Here is a 13,992-nt window from a genome sequence, read left to right as displayed (position 1 = left end):
AAGAAGGAATGTAGTTGAAAATTGTTAATAGTTTTATTTGATCGTTCGTCAAAAAGTTGTAATTCTGTTACTCTTGTATCTTCAATGCAATTGAGTAATTAAATAGTAATTAAATTGAATGCGTTTTAATTCCCTTTTATTATTGTTTAATTTGAGTTACAATTCTATGACGTTAAATTTTATTTACACTTAAATGTATTATGAATATTGCTGGGCCAAGTGTGAGGTTGAGCGCTCTATAACCAGGTTTAAACCCCCAATGCTTTGCATTGACCGTTCCAAGGCGGTGACCCCAGCTTTATTCATATTTTGTGTTTATGTTGGTTTGTATTGTGCTGTATTGTGCTGTTTTGTACTGTTTGGGCAATCGGTCACTTGCCTTAAATAAAGGACCAACTAATTGTTTTTAATGAAAATTCAATACTGCTCCAGCAGCTGGAGTTTCACTTCTTTATATTACTACACTGGAAAATTCAACATTAAATATGCTGTACAACAAAGACTTCTACGTGTGCAGCGTGTTGATTCAGGATATTGCAGGCAACTGTTCCGCAACTTTAAAACCTTGGCCGTGAACTGGCGTGATTATTGTAAGTTTCAGTGTCTAGATGACAAGGCCATTGTTCCTGTTGGTGAGCCTTGCCATGCTGTATCTACCGGTGTGCGATCTCATCATGGTGCTATAGTTGCCAATGGAAACAGTGTGGTAGCACTGGACCATGACTTTCATGTATCAGGCATTGTTCCCTGTTTTCAAGTGGATATTCCCGAATCGCCTCTAGACAGTTTTAGAGGGGAACTGTACATGTCACGGTAAAAGACAAAGTTTTCCAAAGTTCTTCTCCTCTTCGCCATAGCAAAAAACATTCAAAATTTCATAGTGACAATGGGGTTGAATTTGATAAGCCAATCCTTGTACGGTACACCGATGACCACCGTACAAACTACAAAAGTGTACAGATGATTACACTATGTGAGTTCATTGCACTTGATCTTGACATGATCGTGGCAGCTCGAACAGCTCCATCGCAAAGATACCACAATCCAGCACTGCTGCAGAGAGAATGATGAGCACCCTCAACCTTTGGCTGCAAAATGTGTCTCTTGAAAGGGGGAGATAAGTCCAGAATTTGAAATGCAGATTAAGTCTTTGTCTTCTCTGAAAGGCTTGCGCAATGCTGCATAGCGCAATAATTCATTGAAGAAAGCGTACAAAACTGCTATGGATGAGCCCGTCTCCGTTGTTACGAACAGATTTTCTAAACTGAAATGGTCTCTGGAAAAGATTTGTGTGCAAATCTCTGCTTCAGCTGACGAAATGGAAACTATCAATTTCGTGATACATGTCATTGATCCAGATGTCAAAATGGGTGATCCAAAGACATGGAACTCTTAACGGCTTACAACATTCCTTGAAGACCATAGCAGAAAAGGCATTACATGTTTCATGTATTAGTTAAATCATCTAGAATACGTGTTTAATAAGATCATTGGTAGTTATATACATTTAAGGCCTTTGTGAAGAGGCTGATACACTTATAAACAGATATTTAATACCTGAATCATACTGGCAAATGTGGCATTAATAGTGTTTCTTGATTGTTTTATGTCCAGCCATTTAGACAGTCGCTCAGAACCTGTGCAGCCAGACTGACCTTCATGTAGTTGAAGGAAAGCAGATCGATTCATTCGATTGCGAGCGATTTCGCTCATTTAGGGTGAAAGTTGTTTCGCAATATTCGACTTTTGTTGTTTAATAAACAAATACATAGTCGTTCAATTTTGCCTTGCTTGTCTTGCAAATAAATAATTTGTAATATTAACACGCAGTATGCTACACGGAACCCAATTACCGGATGCGTTGACGAGTAACAATACCATTTGTTTCTCCGGGTTTCAATTGCCATTGTATATCGCACATATGTGCATGTTGCAAAGACCGGTCCTTTAATTTATAAAAATGTTACTCTGCTGTGTGAAAAATATCAACATTATCAACGCTTGTCAATTGCTTACAATTTAAAATGTATAATTGTTCTTTATCATCCGAGACAACGAAGGTTCGCATGTTATTATTATATTCTGTTGGACTCCTTTTGAACATGATATCCATAGTAGTACTGAAAGTCTTTTCGTGATTTCTTGTTCAAGTATTGAACAAAAATCAGCAGAATTTGAAGGCAAGGCAATTCATAAAAGTCGTTTATATTTTATTTCTCAGTATAAATCAGTAAATCACTGAAACATACACATTAGTACATGCATGATAGGTAATCTTGGTATTACTTAATTGTAAGAGTATGTGTAACAATACATTCATGTTACTAAGTGTAATGAGCATTCAGCTAAAGAAAATATTTTAAAAACTCAATAGCATGTGAAAAAAACACATGTTTGAAAAGATTTTGTACAAGTAACTATTTGCAATGTGAAATAGAACTTAATAATAAGCCTAACAATTTTCTATTTATTATTTCAACAACAAAAGACTGAGGTTCCTCCTGACATGGTGATACGGAAGATGTATTCAAAGCCTACAGCAATACACAACAAGAGTTCCGCGGTCGGAGATGACCGCATTGAAGCCGGATTTTTGATTTAAATGACAGGAAAGTACCTTTCGTGTTTTTGTCAATGCAATACTTAAATTACTGAAATATTGTTCAAAGGTCAAAATGAAATGTAAGTACTTTTCAAGGCATGAGCAAACGTTGTGTTATGTTTTGAATGCATGCATATACATGAACAACAATAACATTTAAGGTCACAAATATGAACTTGAATTGACAATTAGGAAAGTTTGATCTCAATTTTTTTATTAGCAAATTAGTAACATATTGTTTGAAGTTTCCATCAATTTCATTATTACAAGCATACCAAAGTTATAACATGGAATAAGAACTTTAACATTTTTACCTACCAAAGTTATAAGAACTTTAACATTTTTACATTCAAGGTCACAGTGACCTTGACCTTAGAATGAATGACCTTGAAATGACCAGTGGTCATCTAAGTGTGCTTGCAAACCTTCATGTCAAGTTTGAAGACTCTATGTCCAAGCATACCAAAGTTATAACAATTTTAACATTTTAACATTTAAGGTCACAGTGACCTTGACCTTCAAATGAATGACATTGAAATGACCAGTGGTCATCTTCTAGTACTGGCCAATCTTTATTTCAAGTTTGAAGACTCTAGGTACAAGCATACCAAAGTTATAACATGAAATAAGAACTTTAACATTTTTACATTCAAGGTCACAGTGACCTTGACCTTCAAATGAATGACCTTGAAATGTCCAGTGGTTACTTACTAGTTCTGGCCAACCTTCATGTCAAGTTTCAAGACTCTAGGTCCAAGCATACCAAAGTTATAACAACTTTAACATTTTTACATTCAAGGTCACAGTGACCTTGACCTTCAAATGAATGACCTTGAAATGTCCAGTGGTTACTTACTAGTTCTGGCCAACCTTCATGTCAAGTTTCAAGACTCTAGGTCCAAGCATACCAAAGTTATAACAACTTTAACATTTTTATATTGAAGGTCACAGTGACCTTCACCTTCAAATGAATGACCTTGAAATGACCAGTGGTCATCTGTTAATCCTGGCCAACCTTCATGTCAAGTTTGAAGACTCTAGGTCCAAGCATACCAAAGTTATACCATGAAATAAGAACTTTAACATTTTTACATTCAAGGTCACAGTGACCTTGACCTTCAAATGAATGACCTTGAAATGACCAGTGGTTACTAACTAGTTATGGCCAACCTTCATGTCAAGTTTCAAGACTCTAGGTCCAAGCATACCAAAGTTATAACAACTTTAACATTTTTTATATTGAAGGTCACAGTGACCTTGACCTTCAAATGAATGACCTTGAAATGACCAGTGGTCATCTGTTAATCCTGGCCAACCTTCATGTCAAGTTTGAAGACTCTAGGTCCAAGCATACCAAAGTTATACCATGAAATAAGAACTTTAACATTTTCGAGCACGCCGCCCGCCACCCCGCCCGCCCCCCCGCCCGCCCGCCCGACAACATCAATCTATAAGCCGAGATTTTTTCGAAAAAAATCCGGCTAAAAAGCATTAAAATTACATACCAAATTATATTGTTTAAACAAGTTTGAAAAAATTATATTTATAATGAGTTCTGGGAACACAATTTTGATTAACATGATCAAAGATCTAACAGTCACGTTTGAGTTAAGTAGAGATATTCACTGCCGGAATGTGTTCATTTATTTTAAAAATGCAACAGTTAAATTTAATAAATTTAATATTTATAAAAATAATTCAGATTGAATTTTCTTTTGTCTTCGGCAAGTCTGAAGGTTTGTGAAGTTTGTTGTCGCCACTGCTTTATCTAGTAGACATGAATATAGTAACATCATCTTAGTGCTGGGATGGTCAAGGTACGTCTCAGGAAAAGAAAGGAATCAAATTTCCGTGTTGAATCAGTATCAGTATCCTTGGCATAGCTGTGATCACCCATGCATGTCAGTACTATTTAAAGTCCACAATGTTTTTCAACCATTAACAGTTCTTAATGTGGTAATGACCTGGGTTTGTAAGCCTAAGTTTCGCTGGCATCATGACATTTTCCTTTACGGGGTCAAACTTTCCGTCTAAAGAGCAGAGACCATCTTTTGCTTCTTTTCAGCGCACTGAAAATATAAAACCATATGAATTACAAACATAAGTATGGCAATATAAGTATATAAATTAAGGCGAAATGACAGCTTCTCAAACAACAGATAAATATGCTCATTGAACCGTACACAATTATACACAGGAAAAATTAACAATATGATTAATGTAGGGCTAGTATTGACTGATCTTTTAGAAAAAAGCTGCGACATATGTTGATCAAATTGATAGTGGTTACAAAGTAAAAAAATGACCAAAAAAATGTATTGATTTTGAGCTAATACAAAATTAAAAACTTGTAAAACAAATGCCAATTAAATTTGCACTACACAATGGATTGAAATGTAACGTTTGTAAAGATACCAATATAATTAATATAGGGCTAGTATTGACTGAGCCTTTCCAAAAATTCTGCGACATATGTTGATCAAATTGATAGTGGTTATAAAATAAAACAATGACTAAAATTGTATTGTTTTTGAGCTTATACAAAATTATGATTTTGCAAATAATGCAAATGAAATTTGCACCACACAATGGATTGAAATGTAATGTTTGTAAAGTTACCCATAAGATTAATATAGGGCTAGTATTGACTGAGCCTTTCGAAAAAAGCTGTGACATATTTGATCAAATTGATAGTGATTACAAAATAAAAAAATGACTTAAATTGTATAATCTTTGAGCTAATACAAAATTATGCCTTTGCAAATAATGCAAATTAAATTTGCACCACACAATGCATTGAAATGTAATGTTTGTAAAGATACCAACATGATAAATATAGGGCTAGTATTGACTGAGCCTTTCGAAAAGAGCCACGACATATGTTGATCAAACTGATAGTGGTAACAAATAAATAAAATCACTAAAATTGTATTGTCTTTGTGCTCATTCAAAATCATGAATTTGCAAATAATACAAATAAATTGTGCACCACACAATGCATTGAAATGTAACCTTTGAAAAGACACCTACAAGATTAATATAGGGAAAGTATTGACTGAGCCTTTCGAAAAAAGCTGCAACATATGTTGATAACACTGATTGTGATTACAAAATAAAAAAATAACTAAAATTCTATCAAGTTTCAGCTATTATAATAGCTGTAATAATGTAAATTAAGTTTTCACCACACAATGCATTGAAAAAAATACCAACATGAATAGTATAGAGCTTTATTTGACCAAGCATTTTGAAAAAGCCACGACATTTTTATAGGTTTATGGAAGTGTAAACAATGATACGCATGATTTGGTGAAACTACCCACCGTTGTTTTTATTAGTAAATACAAAGCATAGTCGAAAACAAATAAAACAATAAGATGTCTCAAATTCAACAAACCTTTGCAATTAATACTTTTTTGTTGGCAACACTTGGTTAATTTGTAATCTTAGTCTGACTTGATCGCTTTGTCACGGTCTCGGTCAAACAAAATGGCGCCTGTGAAAAAATTTGCCTTGTCGCGCGAAGTCTTGTTGGGTCGCATGTCTCGTTTCCGTTTTGCGTAACAACGCGTTAGCTTGTTCATCGGTTCATTAAATTGTCACATTCCTTTGTTTGTATAGGTCCCTGGGAACGCCGATAATTTGTTTAAATATTTTACCATTAAATTCAACGAACAAGTTATCCAGAAGAAAAGTAAGTGCTGCACAAAAGTCAAGACAAGTCCAAATGATGTAAATAGCTAATATCTGATTATTAAAAAAGCTGTTTTAGTGTTTAAAGCTAGATATGAACACTTCACTCTAGCAAAAGATTTTTTCAAGCAAAGAAACAAGTTTGGATTTTATTAAAGCGTGAGGAAGCGTTGTATATAGTGTAGAAAAATCATAAGTACTTACTTGTGACACCTTATATTTTTTCTTTTCAATTTTATCAATTACTTCTAAGGAGTTTTTTTATTGACCAAAATATGGTAATATTACTATTTTCATAAACTTTATTACAATATTTAGCTATATGATATCTATTAGCACTCAATGCAGATGTAAGATACACTGATAATTGCTTGATGGAACAAGACACTGAATTAGCGATAAAACGACTTTTATATGGCATTTTATGTAATTTAGGTATCCAGTAAAGTGATGGCAATTTCTTGTCAGTAATATTGACTATTACATTTAATTTTTTGCATGCGGCAATATGGTCAGCAATAATTTCATTAGGTTGCTTATTGTAATCACAATATGATGTAGTTTGTGAAAGTTCTTGTGTAATAGTTTGAACATAAAACACTCGTCATATTATTATAACATTATCAGCAGCCTTATCTGCAGGAACTATGACGAATTTAGATTTTAAGTCTTCAAGCAATTTGCAGAGATTTAGTTTATTAAATTTAGGTGAATGTGGTAAGGCCAAAGGATTAGTATCATAAAAATATATTTTATTCATGGCCATACTAAATACTTTTGTTTTCCATTCATTGAGTGCAGTAATTTCAGCATTTTCCTTCCTGCACCATTTAGTGCAATAATCGTGTAAGGATGTTACGATTTTCTTAATGCAGTCATCAAAATCAACAGGAATAGGCAGTCTATACTTAGGGCCTCTGCGTAGTAAATTTCTACGGTTTTTTATTTTGAATGAAATTAAGGTCCCCAGTAATAACATGTCTAACTGGACCATATATATATTTAGAACTAGAACAGTCACATGATGTAGGACAATTTCTTATTACAGTAATATCTGTGGAAATAAAATTATAATTAAAAACGATACTTCTAACAGGTTTACTATATTTGTAGCAAATAAGTGGTGATTCAGTATTGCGGAAATAATGGGGTATCAACCGGCGCACATTTTTATAATTGAATATTTTTGGAAGGTCAATTAAATCAAGACCTTTGTTACAAAACTCAATTTTGATACGATTTCTAGTTTTGTCATGTGCACTTTCAATAAAAGGTTTGAGATAGTAGTCAGTGAAATATTCAATAACACAAGCACATTCATATAGTGGGTCAGATTGAAGTAAAATAAGTTTACATTCCTTATCAATATGTGCCAACGAAGAAACAGAAAGAGAGCAAAGTGCACTTAGTAATTTATGTTTACCCCCATTTTGTAATAATGTGCAGCAGTCATTAAAAGAAAGCAGACGTTTAAATTTACGCCTTATGTTACCATTTTTACTTATGCCGTGTGAACGTTTATTTCTTAGACGTTAAACTAAACAGAGAAAATGAATTAATTGATTTATTTTTTGAAATAGTTCCAACATTTAAAATATTATAATTTAATCCAAGTGGGTAAGCTGTTTGCAAACGTTTAATCCATTCAAATTCCGGCATGCACCTTGTTTTAATTGGTACCGATTTGAAGTACTATTATCAAAAATAAGTTGCTCCACATGTTGAATATATTGAATATTTGTTACGCTATGACCCGTTTTATTAAAGTGCTGGTAAATAAAGTTGTAAAATTTATTATTATTTTTTTTTTTTAATGTTCCCTAAAACGTGTTTTAAGTGATCTACCAGTCTGCCCAACGTATTGCGCACCACAACAGGGTACATTTCAAGTAATGACATACACTACATGCATAGAATTTCATGAGACATCGGATTTAATGTTAACTAAAAATTTGCGGTTATTAACAGATGAAAGAATAAAAGAGGACATATTTAAAAACTTGCAACATAAACACTTCCTGGAGATGCACTTATTTATTGTAGGATACCGATTACACGGAGCTTGATAACGCTGCGAACTAGAACTCTGCCGCAATGTACCTCCAATGAAAGATGTTCGAAGTAAACTTATTTTCACTGTAGGTTTAGAAAAAAGTAATTGTCTATAATTAAACGGCAAATGAATACTACGTGCAATCGGAATTCTCAATGGGGAGAGAACAACTATAGGGTGTTTTGTTTTCAATCTGTTCATAGTTTTATAATTTGGCGAGACCACCAATCTTGTAGTTACATTAATACACATTGCCAAGGCAACAAACATAAAAGAGAAAAAGGCAGCTTGTCAGATAAGGGTCTGTAAAAATTCAGTATAACCTGCAGAACTCTCAATTGATGAACATACAAGTTTACTTTATAAATACAGAGAATGCATAAGAATCTAAGTATAAGAAAGGTCTTAAACAAGGTTTCTAAAAATGATAAAAATAACAATACCGCTACCAGCCTCTGAAGGCTGAAAATATAACAACATCGAAGATGTGTACGGGGATACACGCTACTGCATCCACGCAGCACACATCTAACTGATGTGCAATTCAATATAAAGAAGTGAAACTCCAGCTGCTAGAGCAGTATTGAATTCCAATTATAAACAATTAGTTGGTCCTTTATTTAAGGCAAGTGACCGATTGCCCAAACAGTACAAAACAGCACAAAACAGCACAATACAAAACAACATAAACACATATTTATAAGAATAAAGCTGGGGTCACCGCCTTGGAACGGTCAATGCAAAGCATTTGGGGTTTAAACAGGTTATAGAGCGCTCAACCTTACACTTGGCCAAGCAATATTCATGATACATTTACGAGTAAATAAAATTTAACCTCATAGCATTGTAACTCAAATTAAACAATAATAAAAGGGAATTAAAACGCATTCAATTTAATTACCATTTAATTACTCAATAGTAGGAAAGATACCAGAGCAACAGAGTTACAACTTTTTGAGGAACGATGAAATGAAACTACAAACAAGTATCAACTACATTCCTTCTTTATAGAAAAAGATTTTAGAATATAGCATTAACTATCAATGTATTTAACATCCGCATTGAGTGCAATTAGATATCATATGGCTAAATATTGGTATAACGTTTAAACAAGAAATATCTTTAAAAAAAAGGATATACGGCGTTGATTGTGGTTGGAGTTTATGAAAGGTAAAGAGTTCAATGAATGAGATCAAGGATAGCGAATGTCTTTTTCTGTGCAGTTCTTAGCTGCATCACACGCAGTACGGGATGTTTCGCGGAGTTTTTGCGGCTTATTTTACAGTATTACATATTGCTGGTCATAAACCTATAGATACAAAACAAAAAACCAAAATAATAGTGGAAGTGAAATTAAAACATATGAGTTAACAGGCCACACGCGAAGTATCCGTATATATTTTTAATATTTATACGCGCGTTCTTCGAACAAACCTGTTTTAGTGGTTTGTCGGGCATTGCTATTTGATTCGAGTATTAACAGTATCGAGAATCATCGCGCTCTTGCTTAATACATTAGTCAATATGGTGGAATAATTCTTGTTAAATTAATTAAAAATAATCTTTATCATGGTATTGTTGAAAACACATCAAGAATCTATTATTGACATACCATAATTATATCGCTGGATATCTTCATTTAACATCTTTCTGGTATAAAGAAAATTCCAGTTCACCTAATTCACGCTATAGCGTCTTTATTATATAACGATTATTTTACAGGCCACGAACTCCGGTCAGCACATAAGGTATCTGACATTCACACACACTAACCGCGAACTGACAAAGGTGTAGAATCTACGCACAAATTGTATTGATGTGAAGAGTTGAGTGTAAAACTGTTCTATCTATCATGCCTTTTCATAAGAGATAAAATTGTTTCATGCTGAACACGCAGTAAAACATTGTTAGAAAGACGCGGCCATGTTTCCAATGTTCTGGTGGTATTCTCAAATCAGCCAATGGACTAAATGAAGTGTATTCATTCGTGGGTAGCCGCGGGCATTTTTATGAATGTAACCAAAAGGTCACCTAAGGTCAAAAGTGACGTTAAACAGCTTTGCCGAAAAATTGAAAAAAAGGTGTGACAAATAAGCACATATGATTTTTCTACACTATATACAACGCTTCCTAACACTTTAATAAAATCCAAACTCGTTTCTTTGATTGAAAAAACATTTGCAACAGAGAATAGTTCTTATCTTGCTTTTAATACTAAAACAGCTTTTTTACTATTCGGATATTAGATAATTACATCATTTAAACTTGTCTTGACTTTTGTGCAACACTTACTTTTCTTCCGGATAACTTGTTTGTTGAATTTAATGGTTAAATATTTAAACAAATTATCGGTGTTACTATGGCTACTAATTGTGCGCCACTAATAGCAGAGGAAGTATTCGCGTGACAAACAAGATGGCGACGTCCATTCCGAGGCAGGTATTTTACGTCCTTTTATACCCTTTATTACTTGTATTATTATTATTAATTCTGCCCACTTTCCAGCCATATTAGAAAGAAAGCTACTGACTTTTATTTCTAGGTAATATTCGCTCTATATCTCGACTTTACTCGGTGCACCGAGTAAAGTCGAGATATAAAGCGAATTTAAATACGAAATAAACGCTAATTACCTTTTTACTGATATGGCTGGAAAGTGAGCGTCATTTAAAAAATAAACAGAAGTAATAAAGGGTATAAAACGGCGAAAAATAACTGTCTCGGTATGGACGTCGCCATCTTGACTATCACGTGATTACCCCCTCTGTTATAGGTGATCTATTTTTATATTGTTATGAAAGCGATTTTATGTAAGAATTATCGAAAGCAAAACAACTAGATTTGATTCATCGTTTTAACCTAACTAGTAGTTACATTGATTTAGAATTTAGATAAACCATATTTTGAACAATATATTCACAGAATCTACCATAAAGAAGTAGTCTTAAATAGATCGTGTCAATCCAATACAGATGCTGCGTATTTAAACTTACATCTAACTTTTGATATTAATATGATTAAGACACGTTAATACGACAAACTTTAAATTGTGAATTTTCCTTTCCTAGATGGTAACATCCCTAAAGGTCCATCCTATGGTATTTACATTTCGCAGTTGGTACGTTACACCAGAGTATGTTCATGTGTTAAAGACTTTAAAAACTGTAATCGTATATAACGAAGAAATTGCTAAAACAAGTGTTTTTTTATAATAACCTACGACGTAAATTCGCTAAATTTCACTCAGAGTATAGTGATTTAATTTCAAAATATAATGTTTCTTTAAAATGGCATTTAACTAATGTCCCACCCATCATTTTATGGAGATGTTTTGAAGAGTGTTGGCAAATTTAAATATATTAAAGCAAATGTTTATATAAAACTTTTCAATTTAATTAACTCATTTTTATCAAATAGGCATGATGCTGACGTACTTAAAAACACATGCTCGTTGGTTTTCGATTCACTAAATCGTTCTTCTCTTAAAATTTAGAATTATTAATGGAATGATTATTTTATATGTTTGATTCTAAAATATTCAATAAACACAACTGGTTTTATTGGTAAATCGATTTTACAGTACTGTCCCTTTAATATTTTTTTATTTTACATTACTGTGCCTTTAATTATATTATATTTTGTTACTGGTGACGTCATCGTGTCATCGCTTCTAAATTACGTCATCCGACACACTTTCACTGTGTTGGCTACATGCATAGGTCATCGGGTTTATATCGTTAAACTTTATTAATATTTTCTCTCTGACGGGCGATTCTTGTCTTGTTTGATTTATTTTTTAGTAGTCACATAAACAACCAAGCTATGTAATTTGGATTTTTTACAGCCAATATTGCTGCTTCTTCCTGTATTTGCACGATGATGATCTGAATTAATTAACTAGCCTATATGCTGCTATATTCCTAAATCTTTTTGCAAAAGAAGGAATGTAGTTAACACGTGATCGTAATTTCATTTCATCGTTCCTCAAAAAGTTATAACTCGGTTGCTCTGGTCTCCTTCCTACCATTGAGTAATTAAATGGTAACTAAATTTAATGCGTTTTAATTCCCTTTTATTAGTGTTTAATTTGAGTTGCAATGCTATGAGGTTAAGTTTTATTTACACGTATGTGTATCATGAATATTGCTGGGATAAGGGTGAGGTTGGGCGCTCTAAAACCGGTCTAAACCCCCAGTGCTTTGGATTGACCGTTCCAAGGCGGTGACCCCAGCTTTATTCTTCTATGTGTGTATATTGTTTTGTATTGTGCCGTGCTGTTTTTGCAATTGGTCACTTGCCATAAATAAAGGACCACGAACGTATTTAATAAAAAATGCAATACAGCTGGAGCAGCTAGAGTTTCACTTTTTATATTGAATAAGAAATAATGAATCATTTTTTCATCAAATTCATTGATGTTTAAGCAAGAAGATGCCAGTTCCTTATTCGGTTTGAATAAGAATTAAGGATCTGCTTCCTTTTCCCTTAATTATCCGCGAAAAAGAAACTGAATTATAAATACCGTAACTACTCTATGTTTTCGGACACTCTAAGTTTTCGGACACCCCTTTTTTAGCAAAAATAATTATTTTTCATGACTCTTAAGTTTCGGACACACGATTTTTCGTCCATTATTTATGTCTCTAAGTTTTCGGACAGAATATTTTACAGCGCTATTTTACCAAATTTCGGTCCTGTTTTCGATATCTAATGCAATTCGATCATGGGGTTTTACAACCAGATTAACATCATAAAACATGGAAGGTGCATGCCTGAGGGCAACGGACCATTACATTGCGTTATTGGGTAAATAACCTTGTAAACCGGTATTAAACAATGGTTCCGCCAGATAGCATAAGCGTTATGACACTTACCAGGGGCAGTACCAATTAACGGTTCAATTATCTACCGCAGTGGTCCTACCCCTTCTAAGTAAAATAACTGTGACAAATACTAAACGCTTCAAAGTGTGATGCACCCTATTGCAAGTTTCACGAACAATGGAAGGTGTTAGAAAACAACTATCTGAAATGAACAAACAAAGAATTCATAGTTTGCTTTTTTGCGTTAATTACAGGTTCATACTAGCGAGTATCGGTACGTCACATTCTCATCTTTGAACTCGTTGGTCAAAATACAACCTTGTAGTAGCTTTCTGTCAAATAAATTTAGCATTTAAAATTATTTAAAATGCAGTGCAAATATATATAACTGTAATTTATACTATACGGCATGGTATTTTACAAGCGCATGCTATTACCGGTAGTCGTTGTTACAATTGACGCTATTTTCGGACACTTCAATTTTCGACTCTAAGTTTTCGGACACTTGCATTTTGTGAATATTTTTCGTATCTATGTTTTCGTACACGAAATTTTTTTATTATTTTTAAGTGTCCGAAAACATAGAGTAATTACGGTACAAACAAAGACGTCTAAATATACTAGATTGCATTTTTATATCACATCAATTAAAAATAATGTTATATGCTTTAGTTGTTTATGTGAAGTTAGTATTCGAATAAGAAAATTCCGGTTTAAACAGAAATCCTTTGCAAGCGCGCAGAAAAAAAAACATAGAAAAAAAAACATGAATATGTAACATAATACATGAAGTAAATGTATTTGAGTTATTTTGTTTTGAT

The sequence above is a fragment of the Dreissena polymorpha genome, chromosome 4, assembly GCF_020536995.1.
Source record: "Dreissena polymorpha isolate Duluth1 chromosome 4, UMN_Dpol_1.0, whole genome shotgun sequence".
Classification (NCBI taxonomy): Eukaryota; Metazoa; Mollusca; class Bivalvia; order Myida; family Dreissenidae; genus Dreissena; species Dreissena polymorpha.
Note: the sequence above shows the minus strand (reverse complement) of the source record.